This window comes from Hyla sarda, chromosome 1 (assembly GCF_029499605.1).
Source record: "Hyla sarda isolate aHylSar1 chromosome 1, aHylSar1.hap1, whole genome shotgun sequence".
Lineage (NCBI taxonomy): Eukaryota > Metazoa > Chordata > Amphibia > Anura > Hylidae > Hyla > Hyla sarda.
Genome location: NC_079189.1, coordinates 39,946,027 through 39,973,056, shown reverse-complemented (window position 1 = coordinate 39,973,056; position 27,030 = coordinate 39,946,027). Strand labels below are relative to the sequence as shown.

At 44.1% G+C, this 27,030-nt stretch overlaps 15 non-coding genes across 15 annotated transcripts; all 15 read right to left on the bottom strand.

The window, feature by feature from the left end:
- Positions 1-494: 494 nt before the first annotated feature.
- On the bottom strand, positions 495-567 carry TRNAT-CGU (transfer RNA threonine (anticodon CGU)). Its single transcript has one exon. It is a non-coding gene; the product is annotated as a tRNA-Thr (tRNA).
- Positions 568-2,374: 1,807 nt separating this feature from the next.
- TRNAT-CGU (transfer RNA threonine (anticodon CGU)) lies at positions 2,375-2,447 on the bottom strand. Its single transcript has one exon. It is a non-coding gene; the product is annotated as a tRNA-Thr (tRNA).
- Positions 2,448-4,250: 1,803 nt separating this feature from the next.
- Positions 4,251-4,323, bottom strand: TRNAT-CGU (transfer RNA threonine (anticodon CGU)). Its single transcript has one exon. It is a non-coding gene; the product is annotated as a tRNA-Thr (tRNA).
- Positions 4,324-6,130: 1,807 nt separating this feature from the next.
- Positions 6,131-6,203, bottom strand: TRNAT-CGU (transfer RNA threonine (anticodon CGU)). The gene has a single exon. It is a non-coding gene; the product is annotated as a tRNA-Thr (tRNA).
- A 1,803-nt stretch (positions 6,204-8,006) lies between these two features.
- Positions 8,007-8,079, bottom strand: TRNAT-CGU (transfer RNA threonine (anticodon CGU)). The gene has a single exon. It is a non-coding gene; the product is annotated as a tRNA-Thr (tRNA).
- A 1,806-nt stretch (positions 8,080-9,885) lies between these two features.
- Positions 9,886-9,958, bottom strand: TRNAT-CGU (transfer RNA threonine (anticodon CGU)). Its single transcript has one exon. It is a non-coding gene; the product is annotated as a tRNA-Thr (tRNA).
- Positions 9,959-11,762: 1,804 nt separating this feature from the next.
- Positions 11,763-11,835, bottom strand: TRNAT-CGU (transfer RNA threonine (anticodon CGU)). The gene has a single exon. It is a non-coding gene; the product is annotated as a tRNA-Thr (tRNA).
- Positions 11,836-13,638: 1,803 nt separating this feature from the next.
- TRNAT-CGU (transfer RNA threonine (anticodon CGU)) lies at positions 13,639-13,711 on the bottom strand. Its single transcript has one exon. It is a non-coding gene; the product is annotated as a tRNA-Thr (tRNA).
- A 1,803-nt stretch (positions 13,712-15,514) lies between these two features.
- Positions 15,515-15,587, bottom strand: TRNAT-CGU (transfer RNA threonine (anticodon CGU)). The gene has a single exon. It is a non-coding gene; the product is annotated as a tRNA-Thr (tRNA).
- A 1,803-nt stretch (positions 15,588-17,390) lies between these two features.
- Positions 17,391-17,463, bottom strand: TRNAT-CGU (transfer RNA threonine (anticodon CGU)). Its single transcript has one exon. It is a non-coding gene; the product is annotated as a tRNA-Thr (tRNA).
- A 1,804-nt stretch (positions 17,464-19,267) lies between these two features.
- On the bottom strand, positions 19,268-19,340 carry TRNAT-CGU (transfer RNA threonine (anticodon CGU)). Its single transcript has one exon. It is a non-coding gene; the product is annotated as a tRNA-Thr (tRNA).
- Positions 19,341-21,143: 1,803 nt separating this feature from the next.
- Positions 21,144-21,216, bottom strand: TRNAT-CGU (transfer RNA threonine (anticodon CGU)). Its single transcript has one exon. It is a non-coding gene; the product is annotated as a tRNA-Thr (tRNA).
- A 1,803-nt stretch (positions 21,217-23,019) lies between these two features.
- TRNAT-CGU (transfer RNA threonine (anticodon CGU)) lies at positions 23,020-23,092 on the bottom strand. Its single transcript has one exon. It is a non-coding gene; the product is annotated as a tRNA-Thr (tRNA).
- Positions 23,093-24,896: 1,804 nt separating this feature from the next.
- Positions 24,897-24,969, bottom strand: TRNAT-CGU (transfer RNA threonine (anticodon CGU)). The gene has a single exon. It is a non-coding gene; the product is annotated as a tRNA-Thr (tRNA).
- Positions 24,970-26,772: 1,803 nt separating this feature from the next.
- On the bottom strand, positions 26,773-26,845 carry TRNAT-CGU (transfer RNA threonine (anticodon CGU)). Its single transcript has one exon. It is a non-coding gene; the product is annotated as a tRNA-Thr (tRNA).
- Positions 26,846-27,030: the final 185 nt, after the last annotated feature.

Sequence of the window (27,030 nt, the reverse complement as noted above, 5' to 3'; positions counted from 1 at the left end):
AGGCTTTGGCCTAGTTGAGCTGAGATTGAAGATATGCTGATTGTGCTTCTTTAGTGTCCAGGTCTCAAGAGAGTGCAGGAACAAGAGGGAGAATTTACAGACTACAGCCCTTTATATATTAAGGGGCTGGACTAAGCTCATTGGCCAGCAAACCTGTAGGTCCGGAACCGAGTGAACTCTGGGTACATCACATGACCCAGGAAGGACCTTAAACCTCCGTACATTCACAACGGTAGATCACATGACCTGGGAAGGTCCTCTACATTTATTATACCTATACATTAAATAATAGACATGTAAATATAATTATATGAGGCGACCAAGGGGCAAGCCCTGCAGGAGAGCCCTGTGGGGATGGAGGAGCTCTAGCTGAGGGGACTTAATACAAGGGACTGTACGAGGTCCTGTAGCGTGACACCACAAAGTTTTAAAGAATTCTTTTTTTATTTTTCCCCAGAATGTTAGATATTCAGATTATCCTAGACTAAGAAATGAGGCCTCAGTGAGGATTGAACTCACGACCCCTGGTTTACGAGACCAGTGCTCTATCCACTGAGCTATGAGGCCATCTGTTTTGTTGGAGTGGCCATGTTTTTGTCGACTTAATATATTATGTGTCGTTCAGCAAAAAGAAATAGTAATATAAAGAAAAGCTTGTCTGTCAGATTTCATCTTCAGGATAGACTGGAAGCTTAAAGGGAATCTGTCCTCAGTGTCACCTGTACTAACCTATTGGTACAAGCTTGTAGTGTGGGTGATACTGAAGAAAATTACACTTACCATTCCCCAATCTGTGGTTTTGTTACGGCTGTTTTCCCAAGCCTCCGTGCACAGTGACATCTGTCTTCGATCTTCATAGAAAGTACTTCCTTCCCCTTTCCTGAGTCTACTATTTTGCAGAATGGAGCTCCACTCTGCAATAGACCCCTCTACTCCTATGCTGCAGAATGGAGCTCCACTCTGCAGGCAAGAGCAGATTTCACTTCATGCCCACTGTACATGCAAAGGAGAAGCGTTATTCTGCAAAATGGAGCTCCTGGACTTTGTCTTTACCTGTGCTTTAGCTGGTACAAAGATGATGCTTCATTCGGACAGGATTATAATCTGGATGGTATGGGGACCCTTAGTGGAGGTTTGCCCCCCTATGTGAATGTACAGGTTACATTCACACAGGCAGGTGTACAGTGAGTTTCCTGCTTGAAGTTTGAGATGCGGCAAATTTTACGACGCAGCACAAACTCCTAGCGGGCAACTCACTGTAAACTCGAGAGAAATTGGGTTATTTCAGCTGTCCGGTCATGCCCGGGAGTTGTAGTTTTGCAACAGCGGGAGGCACACTGGTTGGGAAACACTGGTCTAAGCTGATGTCAGTATCATGCTATGAAATAATTGTCTGGATAAAGCAAGAAATAGGATCCTTTAAGGTCTTTTGTTCTGATTTGCATCACTTGCAGTCCAGAATTCAGAAGGTTGAAAATATGAAGTTGTGGTGTCTGGGGTGTTGCAATGGTGTAACAGGGTCTGGTGGTATTAACCCTTACTTGTCGTGACGCCAGGGTGGGGTTTGCTTAGTATTGAAGATCCTGCCGCCAACCGGCCCACAAACGGCAGGGATAATAAACGGAATGTCCACAGCAGAATTTATGAGATAACTGGAAACTTTTACTTGAACTTTTATGCAACAGTCTTTACAATAATACAGTTTCTCTCGAGGTAACCGGGATGCAGGTTCCTCACAGGCTTTGCTGGCACTGATAGTAATGAGCTTTCAGCAGCGGGCCACTGTGCTACTAATTGTAAGATTTGAGTAAAATAGTAGTCAAACAGGATTTGTAGGTTTGAGCTTTATAACTCACGGTTTTAGTGGCTGCTGGTTCTTTAGGCTTTGGCCTAGTTGAGCTGAGATTGAAGATATGCTGATTGTGCTTCTTTAGTGTCCAGGTCTCAAGAGAGTGCAGGAACAAGAGGGAGAATTTACAGACTACAGCCCTTTATATATTAAGGGGCTGGACTAAGCTCATTGGCCAGCAAACCTGTAGGTCCGGAACCGAGTGAACTCTGGGTACATCACATGACCCAGGAAGGACCTTAAACCTCCGTACATTCACAACGGTAGATCACATGACCTGGGAAGGTCCTCTACATTTATTATACCTATACATTAAATAATAGACATGTAAATATAATTATATGAGGCGACCAAGGGGCAAGCCCTGCAGGAGAGCCCTGTGGGGATGGAGGAGCTCTAGCTGAGGGGACTTAATACAAGGGACTGTACGAGGTCCTGTAGCGTGACACCACAAAGTTTTAAAGAATTCTTTTTTTATTTTTCCCCAGGATGTTAGATATTCAGATTATCCTAGACTAAGAAATGAGGCCTCAGTGAGGATTGAACTCACGACCCCTGGTTTACGAAACCAGCGCTCTATCCACTGAGCTATGAGGCCAACTGTTTTGTTAGAGTGGCCATGTTTTTGTCGACTTGATATATTATTTGTTGTTCAGCAGAAAGAAATTGTAATATAAAGAAAAGCTTGTCTGTCAGATTTCATCTTCAGGATAGACTGGAAGCTTAAAGGGAATCTGTCCTCAGTGTCACCTGTACTAACCTATTGGTACAAGCTTGTAGTGTGGGTGATACTGAAGAAAATTACATTTACCATTCCCCAATCTGTGGTTTCGTTACGGCTGTTTTCCCAAGCCTCCATGCACAGTAACATCTGTCTTCGATCTTCATAGGAAGTACTTCCTTCCCCTTTCCTGAGTCTACTATTCTGCAGAATGGAGCTCCACTCTGCAATAGACCCCTCTACTCCTATGCTGCAGAATGGAGCTCCACTCTGCAGGCAAGAACAGATTTCACTTCATGCCCACTGCACATGCGGAGGAGAAGCGTTATGCTGCAAAATGGAGCTCCTGGACTTTGTCTTTACCTGTGCTTTAGCTGGGACAAAGATGATGCTTCATTCGGACAGGATTATAATCTGGATGGTATGGGGACCCTTAGTGGAGGTTTGCCCCCCCATGTGAATGCACAGGTTACATTCACACAGGCAGGTGTACAGTGAGTTTCTTGCTTTAAGTTTGAGATGCGGCAAATTTTACGACGCAGCACAAACTCCTAGCGGGAAACTCACTGTAAACTTGAGAGAAATTGGGTTATTTCAGCTGTCCGGTCATGCCGGGAGTTGTAGTTTTGCAACAGCGGGAGGCACACTGGTTGGGAAACACTGGTCTAAGCTGATGTCAGTATCATGCTATGAAATAATTGTCTGGATAAAGCAAGAAATAGGATCCTTTAAGGTCTTTTGTTCTGATTTGCATCACTTGCAGTCCAGAATTCAGAAGGTTGAAAATATGAAGTTGTGGTGTCTGGGGTGTTGCAATGGTGTAACAGGGTCTGGTGGTATTAACCCTTACTTGTCGTGACGCCAGGGTGGGGTTTGCTTAGTATTGAAGATCCTGCCGCCAACCGGCCCACAAACGGCAGGGATAATAAACGGAATGTCCACAGCAGAATTTATGAGATAACTGGAAACTGTTACTTGAACTTTTATGCAACAGTGTTTACAATAATACAGTTTCTCTCGAGGTAACCGGGATGCAGGTTCCTCACAGGCTTTGCTGGCACTGATAGTAAAGAGCTTTAAGCGGGCCACTGTGCTACTAATTGTAAGATTTGAGTAAAATAGTAGTCAAACAGGATTTGTAGGTTTGAGCTTTATAACTCACGGTTTTAGTGGCTGCTGGTTCTTTAGGCTTTGGCCTAGTTGAGCTGAGATTGAAGATATGCTGATTGTGCTTCTTTAGTGTCCAGGTCTCAAGAGAGTGCAGGAACAAGAGGGAGAATTTACAGACTACAGCCCTTTATATATTAAGGGGCTGGACTAAGCTCATTGGCCAGCAAACCTGTAGGTCCGGAACCGAGTGAACTCTGGGTACATCACATGACCCAGGAAGGACCTTAAACCTCCGTACATTCACAACGGTAGATCACATGACCTGGGAAGGTCCTCTACATTTATTATACCTATACATTAAATAATAGACATGTAAATATAATTATATGAGGCGACCAAGGGGCAAGCCCTGCAGGAGAGCCCTGTGGGGATGGAGGAGCTCTAGCTGAGGGGACTTAATACAAGGGACTGTACGAGGTCCTGTAGCGTGACACCACAAAGTTTTAAAGAATTCTTTTTTTATTTTTCCCCAGAATGTTAGATATTCAGATTATCCTAGACTAAGAAATGAGGCCTCAGTGAGGATTGAACTCACGACCCCTGGTTTACGAGACCAGTGCTCTATCCACTGAGCTATGAGGCCATCTGTTTTGTTGGAGTGGCCATGTTTTTGTCGACTTAATATATTATGTGTCGTTCAGCAAAAAGAAATAGTAATATAAAGAAAAGCTTGTCTGTCAGATTTCATCTTCAGGATAGACTGGAAGCTTAAAGGGAATCTGTCCTCAGTGTCACCTGTACTAACCTATTGGTACAAGCTTGTAGTGTGGGTGATACTGAAGAAAATTACACTTACCATTCCCCAATCTGTGGTTTTGTTACGGCTGTTTTCCCAAGCCTCCGTGCACAGTGACATCTGTCTTCGATCATCATAGAAAGTACTTCCTTCCCCTTTCCTGAGTCTACTATTTTGCAGAATGGAGCTCCACTCTGCAATAGACCCCTCTACTCCTATGCTGCAGAATGGAGCTCCACTCTGCAGGCAAGAGCAGATTTCACTTCATGCCCACTGTACATGCAAAGGAGAAGCGTTATTCTGCAAAATGGAGCTCCTGGACTTTGTCTTTACCTGTGCTTTAGCTGGTACAAAGATGATGCTTCATTCGGACAGGATTATAATCTGGATGGTATGGGGACCCTTAGTGGAGGTTTGCCCCCCTATGTGAATGTACAGGTTACATTCACACAGGCAGGTGTACAGTGAGTTTCCTGCTTGAAGTTTGAGATGCGGCAAATTTTACGACGCAGCACAAACTCCTAGCGGGCAACTCACTGTAAACTCGAGAGAAATTGGGTTATTTCAGCTGTCCGGTCATGCCCGGGAGTTGTAGTTTTGCAACAGCGGGAGGCACACTGGTTGGGAAACACTGGTCTAAGCTGATGTCAGTATCATGCTATGAAATAATTGTCTGGATAAAGCAAGAAATAGGATCCTTTAAGGTCTTTTGTTCTGATTTGCATCACTTGCAGTCCAGAATTCAGAAGGTTGAAAATATGAAGTTGTGGTGTCTGGGGTGTTGCAATGGTGTAACAGGGTCTGGTGGTATTAACCCTTACTTGTCGTGACGCCAGGGTGGGGTTTGCTTAGTATTGAAGATCCTGCCGCCAACCGGCCCACAAACGGCAGGGATAATAAACGGAATGTCCACAGCAGAATTTATGAGATAACTGGAAACTTTTACTTGAACTTTTATGCAACAGTCTTTACAATAATACAGTTTCTCTCGAGGTAACCGGGATGCAGGTTCCTCACAGGCTTTGCTGGCACTGATAGTAATGAGCTTTCAGCAGCGGGCCACTGTGCTACTAATTGTAAGATTTGAGTAAAATAGTAGTCAAACAGGATTTGTAGGTTTGAGCTTTATAACTCACGGTTTTAGTGGCTGCTGGTTCTTTAGGCTTTGGCCTAGTTGAGCTGAGATTGAAGATATGCTGATTGTGCTTCTTTAGTGTCCAGGTCTCAAGAGAGTGCAGGAACAAGAGGGAGAATTTACAGACTACAGCCCTTTATATATTAAGGGGCTGGACTAAGCTCATTGGCCAGCAAACCTGTAGGTCCGGAACCGAGTGAACTCTGGGTACATCACATGACCCAGGAAGGACCTTAAACCTCCGTACATTCACAACGGTAGATCACATGACCTGGGAAGGTCCTCTACATTTATTATACCTATACATTAAATAATAGACATGTAAATATAATTATATGAGGCGACCAAGGGGCAAGCCCTGCAGGAGAGCCCTGTGGGGATGGAGGAGCTCTAGCTGAGGGGACTTAATACAAGGGACTGTACGAGGTCCTGTAGCGTGACACCACAAAGTTTTAAAGAATTCTTTTTTTATTTTTCCCCAGGATGTTAGATATTCAGATTATCCTAGACTAAGAAATGAGGCCTCAGTGAGGATTGAACTCACGACCCCTGGTTTACGAAACCAGCGCTCTATCCACTGAGCTATGAGGCCAACTGTTTTGTTAGAGTGGCCATGTTTTTGTCGACTTGATATATTATTTGTTGTTCAGCAGAAAGAAATTGTAATATAAAGAAAAGCTTGTCTGTCAGATTTCATCTTCAGGATAGACTGGAAGCTTAAAGGGAATCTGTCCTCAGTGTCACCTGTACTAACCTATTGGTACAAGCTTGTAGTGTGGGTGATACTGAAGAAAATTACATTTACCATTCCCCAATCTGTGGTTTCGTTACGGCTGTTTTCCCAAGCCTCCATGCACAGTAACATCTGTCTTCGATCTTCATAGGAAGTACTTCCTTCCCCTTTCCTGAGTCTACTATTCTGCAGAATGGAGCTCCACTCTGCAATAGACCCCTCTACTCCTATGCTGCAGAATGGAGCTCCACTCTGCAGGCAAGAACAGATTTCACTTCATGCCCACTGCACATGCGGAGGAGAAGCGTTATGCTGCAAAATGGAGCTCCTGGACTTTGTCTTTACCTGTGCTTTAGCTGGGACAAAGATGATGCTTCATTCGGACAGGATTATAATCTGGATGGTATGGGGACCCTTAGTGGAGGTTTGCCCCCCCATGTGAATGCACAGGTTACATTCACACAGGCAGGTGTACAGTGAGTTTCTTGCTTTAAGTTTGAGATGCGGCAAATTTTACGACGCAGCACAAACTCCTAGCGGGAAACTCACTGTAAACTTGAGAGAAATTGGGTTATTTCAGCTGTCCGGTCATGCCGGGAGTTGTAGTTTTGCAACAGCGGGAGGCACACTGGTTGGGAAACACTGGTCTAAGCTGATGTCAGTATCATGCTATGAAATAATTGTCTGGATAAAGCAAGAAATAGGATCCTTTAAGGTCTTTTGTTCTGATTTGCATCACTTGCAGTCCAGAATTCAGAAGGTTGAAAATATGAAGTTGTGGTGTCTGGGGTGTTGCAATGGTGTAACAGGGTCTGGTGGTATTAACCCTTACTTGTCGTGACGCCAGGGTGGGGTTTGCTTAGTATTGAAGATCCTGCCGCCAACCGGCCCACAAACGGCAGGGATAATAAACGGAATGTCCACAGCAGAATTTATGAGATAACTGGAAACTGTTACTTGAACTTTTATGCAACAGTGTTTACAATAATACAGTTTCTCTCGAGGTAACCGGGATGCAGGTTCCTCACAGGCTTTGCTGGCACTGATAGTAATGAGCTTTAAGCAGGCAACTGTGCTACTAATTGTAAGATTTGAGTAAAATAGTAGTCAAACAGGATTTGTAGGTTTGAACTTTATAACTCACGGTTTTAGTGGCTGCTGGTTCTTTAGGCTTTGGCCTAGTTGAGCTGAGATTGAAGATATGCTGATTGTGCTTCTTTAGTGTCCAGGTCTCAAGAGAGTGCAGGAACAAGAGGGAGAATTTACAGACTACAGCCCTTTATATATTAAGGGGCTGGACTAAGCTCATTGGCCAGCAAACCTGTAGGTCCGGAACCGAGTGAACTCTGGGTACATCACATGACCCAGGAAGGACCTTAAACCTCCGTACATTCACAACGGTAGATCACATGACCTGGGAAGGTCCTCTACATTTATTATACCTATACATTAAATAATAGACATGTAAATATAATTATATGAGGCGACCAAGGGGCAAGCCCTGCAGGAGAGCCCTGTGGGGATGGAGGAGCTCTGGCTGAGGGGACTTAATACAAGGGACTGTACGAGGTCCTGTAGCGTGACACCACAAAGTTTTAAAGAATTCTTTTTTTATTTTTCCCCAGAATGTTTGATATTCAGATTATCCTAGACTAAGAAATGAGGCCTCAGTGAGGATTGAACTCACGACCCCTGGTTTACGAGACCAGTGGTCTATCCACTGAGCTATGAGGCCATCTGTTTTGTTGGAGTGGCCATGTTTTTGTCGACTTAATATATTATGTGTCGTTCAGCAAAAAGAAATAGTAATATAAAGAAAAGCTTGTCTGTCAGATTTCATCTTCAGGATAGACTGGAAGCTTAAAGGGAATCTGTCCTCAGTGTCACCTGTACTAACCTATTGGTACAAGCTTGTAGTGTGGGTGATACTGAAGAAAATTACACTTACCATTCCCCAATCTGTGGTTTCGTTACGGCTGTTTTTCCAAGCCTCCATGCACAGTGACATCTGTCTTCGATCTTCATAGGAAGTACTTCCTTCCCCTTTCCTGAGTCTACTATTTTGCAGAATGGAGCTCCACTCTGCAATAGACCCCTCTACTCCTATGCTGCAGAATGGAGCTCCACTCTGCAGGCAAGAACAGATTTCACTTCATGCCCACTGTACATGCGGAGGAGAAGCGTTATGCTGCAAAATGGAGCTCCTGGACTTTGTCTTTACCTGTGCTTTAGCTGGTACAAAGATGATGCTTCATTCGGACAGGATTATAATCTGGATGGTATGGGGACCCTTAGTGGAGGTTTGCCCCCCCATGTGAATGTATAGGTTACATTCACACAGGCAGGTGTACAGTGAGTTTCCTGCTTGAAGTTTGAGATGCGGCACATTTTACGACGCAGCATAAACTCCTAGCGGGAAACTCACTGTAAACTCGAGAGAAATTGGGTTATTTCAGCTGTCCGGTCATGCCGGGAGTTGTAGTTTTGCAACAGCGGGAGGCACACTGGTTGGGAAACACTGGTCTAAGCTGATGTCAGTATCATGCTATGAAATAATTGTCTGGATAAAGCAAGAAATAGGATCCTTTAAGGTCTTTTGTTCTGATTTGCATCACTTGCAGTCCAGAATTCAGAAGGTTGAAAATATGAAGTTGTGGTGTCTGGGGTGTTGCAGTGGTGTAACAGGGTCTGGTGGTATTAACCCTTACTTGTCGTGACGCCAGGGTGGGGTTTGCTTAGTATTGAAGATCCTGCCGCCAACCGGCCCACAAACGGCAGGGATAATAAACGGAATGTCCACAGCAGAATTTATGAGATAACTGGAAACTTTTACTTGAACTTTTATGCAACAGTCTTTACAATAATACAGTTTCTCTCGAGGTAACCGGGATGCAGGTTCCTCACAGGCTTTGCTGGCACTGATAGTAATGAGCTTTCAGCAGCGGGCCACTGTGCTACTAATTGTAAGATTTGAGTAAAATAGTAGTCAAACAGGATTTGTAGGTTTGAGCTTTATAACTCACGGTTTTAGTGGCTGCTGGTTCTTTAGGCTTTGGCCTAGTTGAGCTAAGATTAAAGATATGCTGATTGTGCTTCTTTAGTGTCCAGGTCTCAAGAGAGTGCAGGAACAAGAGGGAGAATTTACAGACTACAGCCCTTTATATATTAAGGGGCTGGACTAAGCTCATTGGCCAGCAAACCTGTAGGTCCGGAACCGAGTGAACTCTGGGTACATCACATGACCCAGGAAGGACCTTAAACCTCCGTACATTCACAACGGTAGATCATATGACCTGGGAAGGTCCTCTACATTTATTATACCTATACATTAAATAATAGACATGTAAATATAATTATATGAGGCGACCAAGGGGCAAGCCCTGCAGGAGAGCCCTGTGGGGATGGAGGAGCTCAAGCCGAGGGGACTTAATACAAGGGACTGTACGAGGTCCTGTAGCGTGACACCACAAAGTTTTAAAGAATTCTTTTTTTATTTTTCCCCAGAATGTTAGATATTCAGATTATCCTAGACTAAGAAATGAGGCCTCAGTGAGGATTGAACTCACGACCCCTGGTTTACGAGAACAGTGCTCTATCCACTGAGCTATGAGGCCATCTGATTTGTTGGAGTGGCCATGTTTTTGTCGACTTAATATATTATGTGTCGTTCAGCAAAAAGAAATAGTAATATAAAGAAAAGCTTGTCTGTCAGATTTCATCTTCAGGATAGACTGGAAGCTTAAAGGGAATCTGTCCTCAGTGTCACCTGTACTAACCTATTGGTACAAGCTTGTAGTGTGGGTGATACTGAAGAAAATTACACTTACCATTCCCCAATCTGTTGTTTCGTTACGGCTGTTTTCCCAAGCCTCCGTGCACAGTGACATCTGTCTTCGATCTTCATAGGAAGTACTTCCTTCCCCTTTCCTGAGTCTACTATTTTGCAGAATGGAGCTCCACTCTGCAATAGACCCCTCTACTCCTATGCTGCAGAATGGAGCTCCACTCTGCAGGCAAGAACAGATTTCACTTCATGCCCACTGTACATGCAAAGGAGAAGCGTTATTCTGCAAAATGGAGCTCCTGGACTTTGTCTTTACCTGTGCTTTAGCTGGTACAAAGATGATGCTTCATTCGGACAGGATTATAATCTGGATGGTATGGGGACCCTTAGTGGAGGTTTGCCCCCCTATGTGAATGTACAGGTTACATTCACACAGGCAGGTGTACAGTGAGTTTCCTGCTTGAAGTTTGAGATGCGGCAAATTTTACGACGCAGCACAAACTCCTAGCGGGCAACTCACTGTAAACTCGAGAGAAATTGGGTTATTTCAGCTGTCCGGTCATGCCCGGGAGTTGTAGTTTTGCAACAGCGGGAGGCACACTGGTTGGGAAACACTGGTCTAAGCTGATGTCAGTATCATGCTATGAAATAATTGTCTGGATAAAGCAAGAAATAGGATCCTTTAAGGTCTTTTGTTCTGATTTGCATCACTTGCAGTCCAGAATTCAGAAGGTTGAAAATATTAAGTTGTGGTGTCTGGGGTGTTGCAATGGTGTAACAGGGTCTGGTGGTATTAACCCTTACTTGTCGTGACGCCAGGGTGGGGTTTGCTTAGTATTGAAGATCCTGCCGCCAACCGGCCCACAAACGGCAGGGATAATAAACGGAATGTCCACAGCAGAATTTATGAGATAACTGGAAACTTTTACTTGAACTTTTATGCAACAGTCTTTACAATAATACAGTTTCTCTCGAGGTAACCGGGATGCAGGTTCCTCACAGGCTTTGCTGGCACTGATAGTAATGAGCTTTCAGCGGGCCACTGTGCTACTAATTGTAAGATTTGAGTAAAATAGTAGTCAAACAGGATTTGTAGGTTTGAGCTTTATAACTCACGGTTTTAGTGGCTGCTGGTTCTTTAGGCTTTGGCCTAGTTGAGCTGAGATTGAAGATATGCTGATTGTGCTTCTTTAGTGTCCAGGTTTCAAGAGAGTGCAGGAACAAGAGGGAGAATTTACAGACTACAGCCCTTTATATATTAAGGGGCTGGACTAAGCTCATTGGCCAGCAAACCTGTAGGTCCGGAACCGAGTGAACTCTGGGTACATCACATGACCCAGGAAGGACCTTAAACCTCCGTACATTCACAACGGTAGATCACATGACCTGGGAAGGTCCTCTACATTTATTATACCTATACATTAAATAATAGACATGTAAATATAATTATATGAGGCGACCAAGGGGCAAGCCCTGCAGGAGAGCCCTGTGGGGATGGAGGAGCTCTAGCTGAGGGGACTTAATACAAGGGACTGTACGAGGTCCTGTAGCGTGACACCACAAAGTTTTAAAGAATTCTTTTTTTATGTTTCCCCAGGATGTTAGGTATTCAGATTATCCTAGACTAAGAAATGAGGCCTCAGTGAGGATTGAACTCACGACCCCTGGTTTACGAGACCAGTGCTCTATCCACTGAGCTATGAGGCCATCTGTTTTGTTGGAGTGGCCATGTTTTTGTCGACTTAATATATTATGTGTCGTTCAGCAAAAAGAAATAGTAATATAAAGAAAAGCTTGTCTGTCAGATTTCATCTTCAGGATAGACTGGAAGCTTAAAGGGAATCTGTCCTCAGTGTCACCTGTACTAACCTATTGGTACAAGCTTGTAGTGTGGGTGATACTGAAGAAAATTACACTTACCATTCCCCAATCTGTGGTTTTGTTACGGCTGTTTTCCTAAGCCTCCGTGCACAGTGACATCTGTCTTCGATCTTCATAGGAAGTACTTCCTTCCCCTTTCCTGAGTCTACTATTTTGCAGAATGGAGCTCCACTCTGCAATAGACCCCTCTACTCCTATGCTGCAGAATGGAGCTCCACTCTGCAGGCAAGAACAGATTTCACTTCATGCCCACTGTACATGCGGAAGAGAAGCGTTATGCTGCAAAATGGAGCTCCTGGACTTTGTCTTTACCTGTGCTTTAGCTGGTACAAAGATGATGCTTCATTCGGACAGGATTATAATCTGGATGGTATGGGGACCCTTAGTGGAGGTTTGCCCCCCCATGTGAATTTACAGGTTACATTCACACAGGCAGGTGTACAGTGAGTTTCCTGCTTGAAGTTTGAGATTCGGCAAATTTTACGACGCAGCACAAACTCATAGCGGGAAACTCACTGTAAACTCGAGAGAAATTGGGTTATTTCAGCTGTCCGGTCATGCCGGGAGTTGTAGTTTTGCAACAGCGGGAGGCACACTGGTTGGGAAACACTGGTCTAAGCTGATGTCAGTATCATGCTATGAAATAATTGTCTGGATAAAGCAAGAAATAGGATCCTTTAAGGTCTTTTGTTCTGATTTGCATCACTTGCAGTCCAGAATTCAGAAGGTTGAAAATATGAAGTTGTGGTGTCTGGGGTGTTGCAATGGTGTAACAGGGTCTGGTGGTATTAACCCTTACTTGTCGTGACGCCAGGGTGGGGTTTGCTTAGTATTGAAGATCCTGCCGCCAACCGGCCCACAAACGGCAGGGATAATAAACGGAATGTCCACAGCAGAATTTATGAGATAACTGGAAACTGTTACTTGAACTTTTATGCAACAGTGTTTACAATAATACAGTTTCTCTCGAGGTAACCGGGATGCAGGTTCCTCACAGGCTTTGCTGGCACTGATAGTAATGAGCTTTAAGCAGGCAACTGTGCTACTAATTGTAAGATTTGAGTAAAATAGTAGTCAAACAGGATTTGTAGGTTTGAACTTTATAACTCACGGTTTTAGTGGCTGCTGGTTCTTTAGGCTTTGGCCTAGTTGAGCTGAGATTGAAGATATGCTGATTGTGCTTCTTTAGTGTCCAGGTCTCAAGAGAGTGCAGGAACAAGAGGGAGAATTTACAGACTACAGCCCTTTATATATTAAGGGGCTGGACTAAGCTCATTGGCCAGCAAACCTGTAGGTCCGGAACCGAGTGAACTCTGGGTACATCACATGACCCAGGAAGGACCTTAAACCTCCGTACATTCACAACGGTAGATCACATGACCTGGGAAGGTCCTCTACATTTATTATACCTATACATTAAATAATAGACATGTAAATATAATTATATGAGGCGACCAAGGGGCAAGCCCTGCAGGAGAGCCCTGTGGGGATGGAGGAGCTCTGGCTGAGAGGACTTAATACAAGGGACTGTACAAGGTCCTGTAGCGTGACACCACAAAGTTTTAAAGAATTCTTTTTTTATTTTTCCCCAGAATGTTTGATATTCAGATTATCCTAGACTAAGAAATGAGGCCTCAGTGAGGATTGAACTCACGACCCCTGGTTTACGAGACCAGTGCTCTATCCACTGAGCTATGAGGCCATCTGTTTTGTTGGAGTGGCCATGTTTTTGTCGACTTAATATATTATGTGTCGTTCAGCAAAAAGAAATAGTAATATAAAGAAAAGCTTGTCTGTCAGATTTCATCTTCAGGATAGACTGGAAGCTTAAAGGGAATCTGTCCTCAGTGTCACCTGTACTAACCTATTGGTACAAGCTTGTAGTGTGGGTGATACTGAAGAAAATTACACTTACCATTCCCCAATCTGTGGTTTCGTTACGGCTGTTTTCCCAAGCCTCCGTGCACAGTGACATCTGTCTTCGATCTTCATAGGAAGTACTTCCTTCCCCTTTCCTGAGTCTACTATTTTGCAGAATGGAGCTCCACTCTGCAATAGACCCCTCTACTCCTATGCTGCAGAATGGAGCTCCACTCTGCAGGCAAGAACAGATTTCACTTCATGCCCACTGTACATGCGGAGGAGAAGCGTTATGCTGCAAAATGGAGCTCCTGGACTTTGTCTTTACCTGTGCTTTAGCTGGTACAAAGATGATGCTTCATTCGGACAGGATTATAATCTGGATGGTATGGGGACCCTTAGTGGAGGTTTGCCCCCCCATGTGAATGTATAGGTTACATTCACACAGGCAGGTGTACAGTGAGTTTCCTGCTTGAAGTTTGAGATGCGGCACATTTTACGACGCAGCATAAACTCCTAGCGGGAAACTCACTGTAAACTCGAGAGAAATTGGGTTATTTCAGCTGTCCGGTCATGCCGGGAGTTGTAGTTTTGCAACAGCGGGAGGCACACTGGTTGGGAAACACTGGTCTAAGCTGATGTCAGTATCATGCTATGAAATAATTGTCTGGATAAAGCAAGAAATAGGATCCTTTAAGGTCTTTTGTTCTGATTTGCATCACTTGCAGTCCAGAATTCAGAAGGTTGAAAATATGAAGTTGTGGTGTCTGGGGTGTTGCAATGGTGTAACAGGGTCTGGTGGTATTAACCCTTACTTGTCGTGACGCCAGGGTGGGGTTTGCTTAGTATTGAAGATCCTGCCGCCAACCGGCCCACAAACGGCAGGTATAATAAACGGAATGTCCACAGCAGAATTTATGAGATAACTGGAAACTTTTACTTGAACTTTTATGCAACAGTCTTTACAATAATACAGTTTCTCTCGAGGTAACCGGGATGCAGGTTCCTCACAGGCTTTGCTGGCACTGATAGTAAAGAGCTTTAAGCGGGCCACTGTGCTACTAATTGTAAGATTTGAGTAAAATAGTAGTCAAACAGGATTTGTAGGTTTGAGCTTTATAACTCACGGTTTTAGTGGCTGCTGGTTCTTTAGGCTTTGGCCTAGTTGAGCTGAGATTGAAGATATGCTGATTGTGCTTCTTTAGTGTCCAGGTCTCAAGAGAGTGCAGGAACAAGAGGGAGAATTTACAGACTACAGCCCTTTATATATTAAGGGGCTGGACTAAGCTCATTGGCCAGCAAACCTGTAGGTCCGGAACCGAGTGAACTCTGGGTACATCACATGACCCAGGAAGGACCTTAAACCTCCGTACATTCACAACGGTAGATCACATGACCTGGGAAGGTCCTCTACATTTATTATACCTATACATTAAATAATAGACATGTAAATATAATTATATGAGGCGACCAAGGGGCAAGCCCTGCAGGAGAGCCCTGTGGGGATGGAGGAGCTCTAGCTGAGGGGACTTAATACAAGGGACTGTACGAGGTCCTGTAGCGTGACACCACAAAGTTTTAAAGAATTCTTTTTTTATGTTTCCCCAGGATGTTAGATATTCAGATTATCCTAGACTAAGAAATGAGGCCTCAGTGAGGATTGAACTCACGACCCCTGGTTTACGAGACCAGTGCTCTATCCACTGAGCTATGAGGCCATCTGTTTTGTTGAAGTGGCCATGTTTTTGTCGACTTAATATATTATGTGTCGTTCAGCAAAAAGAAATAGTAATATAAAGAAAAGCTTGTCTGTCAGATTTCATCTTCAGGATAGACTGGAAGCTTAAAGGGAATCTGTCCTCAGTGTCACCTGTACTAACCTATTGGTACAAGCTTGTAGTGTGGGTGATACTGAAGAAAATTACACTTACCATTCCCCAATCTGTGGTTTTGTTACGGCTGTTTTCCTAAGCCTCCGTGCACAGTGACATCTGTCTTCGATCTTCATAGGAAGTACTTCCTTCCCCTTTCCTGAGTCTACTATTTTGCAGAATGGAGCTCCACTCTGCAATAGACCCCTCTACTCCTATGCTGCAGAATGGAGCTCCACTCTGCAGGCAAGAACAGATTTCACTTCATGCCCACTGTACATGCGGAAGAGAAGCGTTATGCTGCAAAATGGAGCTCCTGGACTTTGTCTTTACCTGTGCTTTAGCTGGTACAAAGATGATGCTTCATTCGGACAGGATTATAATCTGGATGGTATGGGGACCCTTAGTGGAGGTTTGCCCCCCCATGTGAATTTACAGGTTACATTCACACAGGCAGGTGTACAGTGAGTTTCCTGCTTGAAGTTTGAGATTCGGCAAATTTTACCACGCAGCACAAACTCATAGCGGGAAACTCACTGTAAACTCGAGAGAAATTGGGTTATTTCAGCTGTCCGGTCATGCCGGGAGTTGTAGTTTTGCAACAGCGGGAGGCACACTGGTTGGGAAACACTGGTCTAAGCTGATGTCAGTATCATGCTATGAAATAATTGTCTGGATAAAGCAAGAAATAGGATCCTTTAAGGTCTTTTGTTCTGATTTGCATCACTTGCAGTCCAGAATTCAGAAGGTTGAAAATATGAAGTTGTGGTGTCTGGGGTGTTGCAATGGTGTAACAGGGTCTGGTGGTATTAACCCTTACTTGTCGTGACGCCAGGGTGGGGTTTGCTTAGTATTGAAGATCCTGCCGCCAACCGGCCCACAAACGGCAGGGATAATAAACGGAATGTCCACAGCAGAATTTATGAGATAACTGGAAACTGTTACTTGAACTTTTATGCAACAGTGTTTACAATAATACAGTTTCTCTCGAGGTAACCGGGATGCAGGTTCCTCACAGGCTTTGCTGGCACTGATAGTAATGAGCTTTAAGCAGGCAACTGTGCTACTAATTGTAAGATTTGAGTAAAATAGTAGTCAAACAGGATTTGTAGGTTTGAACTTTATAACTCACGGTTTTAGTGGCTGCTGGTTCTTTAGGCTTTGGCCTAGTTGAGCTGAGATTGAAGATATGCTGATTGTGCTTCTTTAGTGTCCAGGTCTCAAGAGAGTGCAGGAACAAGAGGGAGAATTTACAGACTACAGCCCTTTATATATTAAGGGGCTGGACTAAGCTCATTGGCCAGCAAACCTGTAGGTCCGGAACCGAGTGAACTCTGGGTACATCACATGACCCAGGAAGGACCTTAAACCTCCGTACATTCACAACGGTAGATCATATGACCTGGGAAGGTCCTCTACATTTATTATACCTATACATTAAATAATAGACATGTAAATATAATTATATGAGGCGACCAAGGGGCAAGCCCTGCAGGAGAGCCCTGTGGGGATGGAGGAGCTCAAGCCGAGGGGACTTAATACAAGGGACTGTACGAGGTCCTGTAGCGTGACACCACAAAGTTTTAAAGAATTCTTTTTTTATTTTTCCCCAGAATGTTAGATATTCAGATTATCCTAGACTAAGAAATGAGGCCTCAGTGAGGATTGAACTCACGACCCCTGGTTTACGAGACCAGTGCTCTATCCACTGAGCTATGAGGCCATCTGATTTGTTGGAGTGGCCATGTTTTTGTCGACTTAATATATTATGTGTCGTTCAGCAAAAAGAAATAGTAATATAAAGAAAAGCTTGTCTGTCAGATTTCATCTTCAGGATAGACTGGAAGCTTAAAGGGAATCTGTCCTCAGTGTCACCTGTACTAACCTATTGGTACAAGCTTGTAGTGTGGGTGATACTGAAGAAAATTACACTTACCATTCCCCAATCTGTTGTTTCGTTACGGCTGTTTTCCCAAGCCTCCGTGCACAGTGACATCTGTCTTCGATCTTCATAGGAAGTACTTCCTTCCCCTTTCCTGAGTCTACTATTTTGCAGAATGGAGCTCCACTCTGCAATAGACCCCTCTACTCCTATGCTGCAGAATGGAGCTCCACTCTGCAGGCAAGAACAGATTTCACTTCATGCCCACTGTACATGCAAAGGAGAAGCGTTATTCTGCAAAATGGAGCTCCTGGACTTTGTCTTTACCTGTGCTTTAGCTGGTACAAAGATGATGCTTCATTCGGACAGGATTATAATCTGGATGGTATGGGGACCCTTAGTGGAGGTTTGCCCCCCTATGTGAATGTACAGGTTACATTCACACAGGCAGGTGTACAGTGAGTTTCCTGCTTGAAGTTTGAGATGCGGCAAATTTTACGACGCAGCACAAACTCCTAGCGGGCAACTCACTGTAAACTCGAGAGAAATTGGGTTATTTCAGCTGTCCGGTCATGCCCGGGAGTTGTAGTTTTGCAACAGCGGGAGGCACACTGGTTGGGAAACACTGGTCTAAGCTGATGTCAGTATCATGCTATGAAATAATTGTCTGGATAAAGCAAGAAATAGGATCCTTTAAGGTCTTTTGTTCTGATTTGCATCACTTGCAGTCCAGAATTCAGAAGGTTGAAAATATTAAGTTGTGGTGTCTGGGGTGTTGCAATGGTGTAACAGGGTCTGGTGGTATTAACCCTTACTTGTCGTGACGCCAGGGTGGGGTTTGCTTAGTATTGAAGATCCTGCCGCCAACCGGCCCACAAACGGCAGGGATAATAAACGGAATGTCCACAGCAGAATTTATGAGATAACTGGAAACTTTTACTTGAACTTTTATGCAACAGTCTTTACAATAATACAGTTTCTCTCGAGGTAACCGGGATGCAGGTTCCTCACAGGCTTTGCTGGCACTGATAGTAATGAGCTTTCAGCGGGCCACTGTGCTACTAATTGTAAGATTTGAGTAAAATAGTAGTCAAACAGGATTTGTAGGTTTGAGCTTTATAACTCACGGTTTTAGTGGCTGCTGGTTCTTTAGGCTTTGGCCTAGTTGAGCTGAGATTGAAGATATGCTGATTGTGCTTCTTTAGTGTCCAGGTTTCAAGAGAGTGCAGGAACAAGAGGGAGAATTTACAGACTACAGCCCTTTATATATTAAGGGGCTGGACTAAGCTCATTGGCCAGCAAACCTGTAGGTCCGGAACCGAGTGAACTCTGGGTACATCACATGACCCAGGAAGGACCTTAAACCTCCGTACATTCACAACGGTAGATCACATGACCTGGGAAGGTCCTCTACATTTATTATACCTATACATTAAATAATAGACATGTAAATATAATTATATGAGGCGACCAAGGGGCAAGCCCTGCAGGAGAGCCCTGTGGGGATGGAGGAGCTCTAGCTGAGGGGACTTAATACAAGGGACTGTACGAGGTCCTGTAGCGTGACACCACAAAGTTTTAAAGAATTCTTTTTTTATGTTTCCCCAGGATGTTAGGTATTCAGATTATCCTAGACTAAGAAATGAGGCCTCAGTGAGGATTGAACTCACGACCCCTGGTTTACGAGACCAGTGCTCTATCCACTGAGCTATGAGGCCATCTGTTTTGTTGGAGTGGCCATGTTTTTGTCGACTTAATATATTATGTGTCGTTCAGCAAAAAGAAATAGTAATATAAAGAAAAGCTTGTCTGTCAGATTTCATCTTCAGGATAGACTGGAAGCTTAAAGGGAATCTGTCCTCAGTGTCACCTGTACTAACCTATTGGTACAAGCTTGTAGTGTGGGTGATACTGAAGAAAATTACACTTACCATTCCCCAATCTGTGGTTTTGTTACGGCTGTTTTCCTAAGCCTCCGTGCACAGTGACATCTGTCTTCGATCTTCATAGGAAGTACTTCCTTCCCCTTTCCTGAGTCTACTATTTTGCAGAATGGAGCTCCACTCTGCAATAGACCCCTCTACTCCTATGCTGCAGAATGGAGCTCCACTCTGCAGGCAAGAACAGATTTCACTTCATGCCCACTGTACATGCGGAAGAGAAGCGTTATGCTGCAAAATGGAGCTCCTGGACTTTGTCTTTACCTGTGCTTTAGCTGGTACAAAGATGATGCTTCATTCGGACAGGATTATAATCTGGATGGTATGGGGACCCTTAGTGGAGGTTTGCCCCCCCATGTGAATTTACAGGTTACATTCACACAGGCAGGTGTACAGTGAGTTTCCTGCTTGAAGTTTGAGATTCGGCAAATTTTACGACGCAGCACAAACTCATAGCGGGAAACTCACTGTAAACTCGAGAGAAATTGGGTTATTTCAGCTGTCCGGTCATGCCGGGAGTTGTAGTTTTGCAACAGCGGGAGGCACACTGGTTGGGAAACACTGGTCTAAGCTGATGTCAGTATCATGCTATGAAATAATTGTCTGGATAAAGCAAGAAATAGGATCCTTTAAGGTCTTTTGTTCTGATTTGCATCACTTGCAGTCCAGAATTCAGAAGGTTGAAAATATGAAGTTGTGGTGTCTGGGGTGTTGCAATGGTGTAACAGGGTCTGGTGGTATTAACCCTTACTTGTCGTGACGCCAGGGTGGGGTTTGCTTAGTATTGAAGATCCTGCCGCCAACCGGCCCACAAACGGCAGGGATAATAAACGGAATGTCCACAGCAGAATTTATGAGATAACTGGAAACTGTTACTTGAACTTTTATGCAACAGTGTTTACAATAATACAGTTTCTCTCGAGGTAACCGGGATGCAGGTTCCTCACAGGCTTTGCTGGCACTGATAGTAAAGAGCTTTAAGCGGGCCACTGTGCTACTAATTGTAAGATTTGAGTAAAATAGTAGTCAAACAGGATTTGTAGGTTTGAACTTTATAACTCACGGTTTTAGTGGCTGCTGGTTCTTTAGGCTTTGGCCTAGTTGAGCTGAGATTGAAGATATGCTGATTGTGCTTCTTTAGTGTCCAGGTCTCAAGAGAGTGCAGGAACAAGAGGGAGAATTTACAGACTACAGCCCTTTATATATTAAGGGGCTGGACTAAGCTCATTGGCCAGCAAACCTGTAGGTCCGGAACCGAGTGAACTCTGGGTACATCACATGACCCAGGAAGGACCTTAAACCTCCGTACATTCACAACGGTAGATCACATGACCTGGGAAGGTCCTCTACATTTATTATACCTATACATTAAATAATAGACATGTAAATATAATTATATGAGGCGACCAAGGGGCAAGCCCTGCAGGAGAGCCCTGTGGGGATGGAGGAGCTCTGGCTGAGAGGACTTAATACAAGGGACTGTACGAGGTCCTGTAGCGTGACACCACAAAGTTTTAAAGAATTCTTTTTTTATTTTTCCCCAGAATGTTTGATATTCAGATTATCCTAGACTAAGAAATGAGGCCTCAGTGAGGATTGAACTCACGACCCCTGGTTTACGAGACCAGTGCTCTATCCACTGAGCTATGAGGCCATCTGTTTTGTTGGAGTGGCCATGTTTTTGTCGACTTAATATATTATGTGTCGTTCAGCAAAAAGAAATAGTAATATAAAGAAAAGCTTGTCTGTCAGATTTCATCTTCAGGATAGACTGGAAGCTTAAAGGGAATCTGTCCTCAGTGTCACCTGTACTAACCTATTGGTACAAGCTTGTAGTGTGGGTGATACTGAAGAAAATTACACTTACCATTCCCCAATCTGTGGTTTCGTTACGGCTGTTTTCCCAAGCCTCCGTGCACAGTGACATCTGTCTTCGATCTTCATAGGAAGTACTTCCTTCCCCTTTCCTGAGTCTACTATTTTGCAGAATGGAGCTCCACTCTGCAATAGACCCCTCTACTCCTATGCTGCAGAATGGAGCTCCACTCTGCAGGCAAGAACAGATTTCACTTCATGCCCACTGTACATGCGGAGGAGAAGCGTTATGCTGCAAAATGGAGCTCCTGGACTTTGTCTTTACCTGTGCTTTAGCTGGTACAAAGATGATGCTTCATTCGGACAGGATTATAATCTGGATGGTATGGGGACCCTTAGTGGAGGTTTGCCCCCCCATGTGAATGTATAGGTTACATTCACACAGGCAGGTGTACAGTGAGTTTCCTGCTTGAAGTTTGAGATGCGGCACATTTTACGACGCAGCATAAACTCCTAGCGGGAAACTCACTGTAAACTCGAGAGAAATTGGGTTATTTCAGCTGTCCGGTCATGCCGGGAGTTGTAGTTTTGCAATAGCGGGAGGCACACTGGTTGGGAAACACTGGTCTAAGCTGATGTCAGTATCATGCTATGAAATAATTGTCTGGATAAAGCAAGAAATAGGATCCTTTAAGGTCTTTTGTTCTGATTTGCATCACTTGCAGTCCAGAATTCAGAAGGTTGAAAATATGAAGTTGTGGTGTCTGGGGTGTTGCAATGGTGTAACAGGGTCTGGTGGTATTAACCCTTACTTGTCGTGACGCCAGGGTGGGGTTTGCTTAGTATTGAAGATCCTGCCGCCAACCGGCCCACAAACGGCAGGTATAATAAACGGAATGTCCACAGCAGAATTTATGAGATAACTGGAAACTTTTACTTGAACTTTTATGCAACAGTCTTTACAATAATACAGTTTCTCTCGAGGTAACCGGGATGCAGGTTCCTCACAGGCTTTGCTGGCACTGATAGTAAAGAGCTTTAAGCGGGCCACTGTGCTACTAATTGTAAGATTTGAGTAAAATAGTAGTCAAACAGGATTTGTAGGTTTGAGCTTTATAACTCACGGTTTTAGTGGCTGCTGGTTCTTTAGGCTTTGGCCTAGTTGAGCTGAGATTGAAGATATGCTGATTGTGCTTCTTTAGTGTCCAGGTCTCAAGAGAGTGCAGGAACAAGAGGGAGAATTTACAGACTACAGCCCTTTATATATTAAGGGGCTGGACTAAGCTCATTGGCCAGCAAACCTGTAGGTCCGGAACCGAGTGAACTCTGGGTACATCACATGACCCAGGAAGGACCTTAAACCTCCGTACATTCACAACGGTAGATCACATGACCTGGGAAGGTCCTCTACATTTATTATACCTATACATTAAATAATAGACATGTAAATATAATTATATGAGGCGACCAAGGGGCAAGCCCTGCAGGAGAGCCCTGTGGGGATGGAGGAGCTCTAGCTGAGGGGACTTAATACAAGGGACTGTACGAGGTCCTGTAGCGTGACACCACAAAGTTTTAAAGAATTCTTTTTTTATGTTTCCCCAGGATGTTAGATATTCAGATTATCCTAGACTAAGAAATGAGGCCTCAGTGAGGATTGAACTCACGACCCCTGGTTTACGAGACCAGTGCTCTATCCACTGAGCTATGAGGCCATCTGTTTTGTTGGAGTGGCCATGTTTTTGTCGACTTAATATATTATGTGTCGTTCGGCAAAAAGAAATAGTAATATAAAGAAAAGCTTGTCTGTCAGATTTCATCTTCAGGATAGACTGGAAGCTTAAAGGGAATCTGTCCTCAGTGTCACCTGTACTAACCTATTGGTACAAGCTTGTAGTGTGGGTGATACTGAAGAAAATTACACTTACCATTCCCCAATCTGTGGTTTTGTTACGGCTGTTTTCCTAAGCCTCCGTGCACAGTGACATCTGTCTTCGATCTTCATAGGAAGTACTTCCTTCCCCTTTCCTGAGTCTACTATTTTGCAGAATGGAGCTCCACTCTGCAATAGACCCCTCTACTCCTATGCTGCAGAATGGAGCTCCACTCTGCAGGCAAGAACAGATTTCACTTCATGCCCACTGTACATGCGGAAGAGAAGCGTTATGCTGCAAAATGGAGCTCCTGGACTTTGTCTTTACCTGTGCTTTAGCTGGTACAAAGATGATGCTTCATTCGGACAGGATTATAATCTGGATGGTATGGGGACCCTTAGTGGAGGTTTGCCCCCCCCATGTGAATTTACAGGTTACATTCACACAGGCAGGTGTACAGTGAGTTTCCTGCTTGAAGTTTGAGATTCGGCAAATTTTACGACGCAGCACAAACTCATAGCGGGAAACTCACTGTAAACTCGAGAGAAATTGGGTTATTTCAGCTGTCCGGTCATGCCGGGAGTTGTAGTTTTGCAACAGCGGGAGGCACACTGGTTGGGAAACACTGGTCTAAGCTGATGTCAGTATCATGCTATGAAATAATTGTCTGGATAAAGCAAGAAATAGGATCCTTTAAGGTCTTTTGTTCTGATTTGCATCACTTGCAGTCCAGAATTCAGAAGGTTGAAAATATGAAGTTGTGGTGTCTGGGGTGTTGCAATGGTGTAACAGGGTCTGGTGGTATTAACCCTTACTTGTCGTGACGCCAGGGTGGGGTTTGCTTAGTATTGAAGATCCTGCCGCCAACCGGCCCACAAACGGCAGGGATAATAAACGGAATGTCCACAGCAGAATTTATGAGATAACTGGAAACTGTTACTTGAACTTTTATGCAACAGTGTTTACAATAATACAGTTTCTCTCGAGGTAACCGGGATGCAGGTTCCTCACAGGCTTTGCTGGCACTGATAGTAATGAGCTTTAAGCAGCCAACTGTGCTACTAATTGTAAGATTTGAGTAAAATAGTAGTCAAACAGGATTTGTAGGTTTGAACTTTATAACTCACGGTTTTAGTGGCTGCTGGTTCTTTAGGCTTTGGCCTAGTTGAGCTGAGATTGAAGATATGCTGATTGTGCTTCTTTAGTGTCCAGGTCTCAAGAGAGTGCAGGAACAAGAGGGAGAATTTACAGACTACAGCCCTTTATATATTAAGGGGCTGGACTAAGCTCATTGGCCAGCAAACCTGTAGGTCCGGAACCGAGTGAACTCTGGGTACATCACATGACCCAGGAAGGACCTTAAACCTCCGTACATTCACAACGGTAGATCACATGACCTGGGAAGGTCCTCTACATTTATTATACCTATACATTAAATAATAGACATGTAAATATAATTATATGAGGCGACCAAGGGGCAAGCCCTGCAGGAGAGCCCTGTGGGGATGGAGGAGCTCTGGCTGAGAGGACTTAATACAAGGGACTGTACGAGGTCCTGTAGCATGACACCACAAAGTTTTAAAGAATTCTTTTTTTATTTTTCCCCAGAATGTTTGATATTCAGATTATCCTAGACTAAGAAATGAGGCCTCAGTGAGGATTGAACTCACGACCCCTGGTTTACGAGACCAGTGCTCTATCCACTGAGCTATGAGGCCATCTGTTTTGTTGGAGTGGCCATGTTTTTGTCGACTTAATATATTATGTGTCGTTCAGCAAAAAGAAATAGTAATATAAAGAAAAGCTTGTCTGTCAGATTTCATCTTCAGGATAGACTGGAAGCTTAAAGGGAATCTGTCCTCAGTGTCACCTGTACTAACCTATTGGTACAAGCTTGTAGTGTGGGTGATACTGAAGAAAATTACACTTACCATTCCCCAATCTGTGGTTTCGTTACGGCTGTTTTCCCAAGCCTCCGTGCACAGTGACATCTGTCTTCGATCTTCATAGGAAGTACTTCCTTCCCCTTTCCTGAGTCTACTATTTTGCAGAATGGAGCTCCACTCTGCAATAGACCCCTCTACTCCTATGCTGCAGAATGGAGCTCCACTCTGCAGGCAAGAACAGATTTCACTTCATGCCCACTGTACATGCGGAGGAGAAGCGTTATGCTGCAAAATGGAGCTCCTGGACTTTGTCTTTACCTGTGCTTTAGCTGGTACAAAGATGATGCTTCATTCGGACAGGATTATAATCTGGATGGTATGGGGACCCTTAGTGGAGGTTTGCCCCCCCATGTGAATGTATAGGTTACATTCACACAGGCAGGTGTACAGTGAGTTTCCTGCTTGAAGTTTGAGATGCGGCACATTTTACGACGCAGCATAAACTCCTAGCGGGAAACTCACTGTAAACTCGAGAGAAATTGGGTTATTTCAGCTGTCCGGTCATGCCGGGAGTTGTAGTTTTGCAATAGCGGGAGGCACACTGGTTGGGAAACACTGGTCTAAGCTGATGTCAGTATCATGCTATGAAATAATTGTCTGGATAAAGCAAGAAATAGGATCCTTTAAGGTCTTTTGTTCTGATTTGCATCACTTGCAGTCCAGAATTCAGAAGGTTGAAAATATGAAGTTGTGGTGTCTGGGGTGTTGCAATGGTGTAACAGGGTCTGGTGGTATTAACCCTTACTTGTCGTGACGCCAGGGTGGGGTTTGCTTAGTATTGAAGATCCTGCCGCCAACCGGCCCACAAACGGCAGGTATAATAAACGGAATGTCCACAGCAGAATTTATGAGATAACTGGAAACTTTTACTTGAACTTTTATGCAACAGTCTTTACAATAATACAGTTTCTCTCGAGGTAACCGGGATGCAGGTTCCTCACAGGCTTTGCTGGCACTGATAGTAAAGAGCTTTAAGCGGGCCACTGTGCTACTAATTGTAAGATTTGAGTAAAATAGTAGTCAAACAGGATTTGTAGGTTTGAGCTTTATAACTCACGGTTTTAGTGGCTGCTGGTTCTTTAGGCTTTGGCCTAGTTGAGCTGAGATTGAAGATATGCTGATTGTGCTTCTTTAGTGTCCAGGTCTCAAGAGAGTGCAGGAACAAGAGGGAGAATTTACAGACTACAGCCCTTTATATATTAAGGGGCTGGACTAAGCTCATTGGCCAGCAAACCTGTAGGTCCGGAACCGAGTGAACTCTGGGTACATCACATGACCCAGGAAGGACCTTAAACCTCCGTACATTCACAACGGTAGATCACATGACCTGGGAAGGTCCTCTACATTTATTATACCTATACATTAAATAATAGACATGTAAATATAATTATATGAGGCGACCAAGGGGCAAGCCCTGCAGGAGAGCCCTGTGGGGATGGAGGAGCTCTAGCTGAGGGGACTTAATACAAGGGACTGTACGAGGTCCTGTAGCGTGACACCACAAAGTTTTAAAGAATTCTTTTTTTATGTTTCCCCAGGATGTTAGATATTCAGATTATCCTAGACTAAGAAATGAGGCCTCAGTGAGGATTGAACTCACGACCCCTGGTTTACGAGACCAGTGCTCTATCCACTGAGCTATGAGGCCATCTGTTTTGTTGGAGTGGCCATGTTTTTGTCGACTTAATATATTATGTGTCGTTCGGCAAAAAGAAATAGTAATATAAAGAAAAGCTTGTCTGTCAGATTTCATCTTCAGGATAGACTGGAAGCTTAAAGGGAATCTGTCCTCAGTGTCACCTGTACTAACCTATTGGTACAAGCTTGTAGTGT